The sequence below is a fragment of the Coturnix japonica genome, chromosome 2, assembly GCF_001577835.2.
Source record: "Coturnix japonica isolate 7356 chromosome 2, Coturnix japonica 2.1, whole genome shotgun sequence".
Taxonomy (NCBI): domain Eukaryota; kingdom Metazoa; phylum Chordata; class Aves; order Galliformes; family Phasianidae; genus Coturnix; species Coturnix japonica.
The window spans coordinates 45,367,251-45,370,962 of record NC_029517.1 but is presented as its reverse complement, the minus strand read 5'-3'; positions in this window follow the sequence as shown (position 1 = coordinate 45,370,962).

Here is a 3,712-nt window from a genome sequence, read left to right as displayed (position 1 = left end):
ACCCCCCTGCCAAAGCAGGCTCCCTACACCACGTCACACAGGTAGGCGTCCAGGCGGGTCTTGAATGTCTCCAGAGAAGGAGACTCCACCACCCCCCTGGGCAGCCTGTTCCAGTGCTCCGTCACCATTTAAATATCGGGTGATCCTGTGTGGGGCCAGCAGTTGGACTCGGTGATCCTTGTGGGTTCTTTCCAATTCTGGCTGTTCTGTGATGGTCTGAACCTGGAGATTTCCCATCATCCAGTATCCGGTGAAGAAGGCAGGGAAAGGAAAACCTCTCTCGGTAGGTAGATACATTCGCAAATATAAGCTTCTGTGGGACGGACCCTATGCTGGAGCGGGGCAGAGTAGCCATGAAGGAGGGGCAGAGATGAAGTGTTTATAGACTGCCTGAAGCCTCCATTCCTCATTCCTGCACTGCTGAGTGGGAGGAGGTAGGAAAAGGTGGATGTGCAGAAGGTGTTTTTAGTTCACTTTTAGTTCTCACTGCTCCAGTTGGTTAGCAATAAGTAATAAATGACATTCATTTCCTTTATGTTGTCTGTTTTGCTCATGACAGTAATTGGTGCCTGATCTCCCTCATCTCAACTAAGGAGCCTTTTTTCATTGTGTTTTCTTTCCCTGTTCTTTTGAGGAGTGGGAGTGAGAGAGTAGCGCAGTGGAGCTGAGCTGGCCATCACTGAGAAACGACCTCAGAGAGTTTCAGGGGGAAATTCACTTTCCGTGGGTTCATTTCCTACTCCATTTCTGCTTTCTGAAAGCTCACACTGTGTTGACATGCTTCCGTTCATGCAGATGAGATTCCTGAACGTTGAGACCTTCACACAAACTCATCCCCTCTGGCAAAGATCTCTGCAGTGCTGCTGTTTGCTAATATTTAAGACACGAGGTGGATCTTACCCGGGGTTAATGTTGGAGCGTTCTCTCCCTTTTATAACTAATTTTTTCCCACCCTTTCTCATAGGGGATTTTTTGAGCACCTTTTTTTCCCCCTTGCAACAACCCATATATGGGATGCTTTTCAAACGCTACGTGTCATTTTAGTATCATAGAACCTGACTGAAATTCTCAATTTGACTCTGAAAAAAAGAGCTGGTGGTTGGCAGCTTCAGTAAAGAAGGCAGCATCCTTTCACTTCTCTGCTGAGCCTCACAGCTCAGCCCCGCTGCTGTGATAGCAGGACACAGCCTTAAGGAAGAATATCGAGTTACCTTTCAGCTAGGAAACAATCTGAACAAGACAAAAAGACTGCTAGGAGCTGAATGGAAGGACGTGGAAGGTGGTGGAATCTTCAGCAGAATGAAGTGCCTGTTTTGTGTATGAACTAAATTAGCCTTCGACACTCGGATGCTTTTAGCCAAAGGCTGTGCTCTTTTTAGAAAGAAACGCTTCTTTTCCCCTCTTCCATCCCTCAGAGGGATGAATGTGCTTCTGTGCCCTTATTGCAAAGGACAGATGCTTCTTGAAATCTGAAATCTGCCAAGCTGGAGATTAAAGAGAACAGCAGTGAAAAATATGGACATTTGCAGAGTCTTGTATCATCAAGACTACTTTTCAAGGTGCTGTTCAGTGGAGGAGCTCGGTGGTAAGCAAAGACATCCACAATTTGGGTTGCTGTTGTTTGCACGTTTGGGTAGCTGAGAGGATTACATGTATTTGTATGAGGCTGCACAGCAATGTTCACTGCATCCCATGGATAACGGAGTCAAGTTCAGCAAACAGGATTGTCATTCAGATCATAACACAAATTCCTGATGATTTGTGGTTTTTTCTTCTACCTATGATTGTGCCAGCTTCTAGGATGGCAGAGCCGGCAAGGATAACTAGTTCTTAAGGAAGCTGTTGAAGAGTTTGTTGACTTTACCAAACGAAACACTGTTTATTCCTTTCTGTTCCTACAGTCAGCACTACTCAATAGAAACACTTGTACATGATGGAGACTAAATAGCATATGAAGCAAAAGGTCCTACAGAGATCAGCCCAAGCTAGGTATCTACATCATTAAGCTTTCAGGCAACACAGATGGCGAGCTGCAGAGCAGCAAGGAGGCAATGCTTCCTGTATAAGCTGCCGACTGGCCATTATCCCAGCTTTTAATGTAACTCAGCACTGAGCTGGAGCTGTAACAGGCTCAATGTTCGAACAGACAGAAAAGCATTGCTCCAGTTCTGAAGCATGTACTCAAACCTGTCCCCACAAGGACAGGCTGAGAGAAATGGGGCTGTTCAGCTTGGAGAAGAGAAGGCACTGGGAAGATATGAGAACGGCCTTTCAGTATCTAAAGGGGAGTCAGTAAGGAAGGAAAGAATCTTTAGCAGGGTCTGCTGGGAAAGGACAAGGGAAACTACTCAAAACTAAAGGAGGGGACATTTAGACTGGATGTAAGAAGTTTGTATTATGATAAGGATAGCGAAGCACTGAAACACTGCCCAAAGAGGAGGCAAATGCCCCATCCCTGCATACCTTCAGAATCAGGCTGGATGGGGATCTGAGCGCTCTGTTCTGCTGTAGGAGTCCCTGTTCATTGCAGAGGAGATGGACTAGATAGCCTTTTAAAGGTCCCTTCCATCTCAAAAGGCTCTATGATTCTATGGCAATGGAACGTCAGGACAGCTTTATGCTGCTCTGCACAGACTAACCTGAGATTGCTAGAGGCAACTGATGTCTAATACAAACATCAGAGGCCAGAAACTGAGAAGCTGGCACACACACAACACCCTAAGGATCTTACAAGAAGTTTTATGGGTACCATATGGCAAGGCCTAAAATGGCAGGGTTCTACCAGAGAGAAAGCTGTGGAGGAAAGGAGAAGCAATCCTATTAAAAAGGCTTCTTTAACTGAGCTCAGGCAGACAATGTAAGCCATAATATCCATGTCAGAATATTTGTCTTTTTAACCTTAAGTATTTAGAATCATAGAATTACCCAGCTTGGAAAAGACCTCAAAGATCACCAAGTCCAAGTGTGTTCACTCAGATGATCATATGCAGGACCATCAGGGAAGGCTGATGATTCTGCAGTGATGCTGTGCTATACAGTATCCTCCTGAGGTCCCTTCCTGCCTAGATTATTCTAGGTCATGTGAGACTGAGAAGCTGTAAGCTGTCACGTAAGAAGGGTCAGCATTACTGGTCAATGTTATGTTTCTCTGATTCGACGTGATGAGATCTATCATCTGGTGAAAGAACTGGAAGATACAATGCCTAAAACTCAACAAACCACAGAATTATACCTTAATACTTCTGGCACTGATGATAGATGCTAGTTCTAGCCTTAGAGAGTCATTACATCACTGCATTATATTGCACTAAGTACTACTGTGCAAGAGCACCTCCAGAAGCATGACATTCCCAATTAACTCTTCATCAAAAACAAAGAACTAAACCGCTAATCCTTCAATTTCCAAACCTACTGCCGGCTTAATGAAGATTGTGAGATGCTGAGCTAATTGCTTACCGCAGCGAATCCTCTAAGCGAGGAAGTTATTAAGTCACCGTCCAACTCTTAAACAGGCAAGATACTGATAGTTCAGCACGAGCTGCCATACATTTAATGACACTTTATGTAAGTAGTTCTTCTTCTGCCTGAACAACATAAGGAAATCCATTTTAGTTTTAAGCCAACAGCAAAAAGGTTTAAACATTCAATACGTCCAAAGTTACACCGCTGAAAAGTGTCCATCTCTGTTCCAGCAACAAAAGAGAGCTCCGTA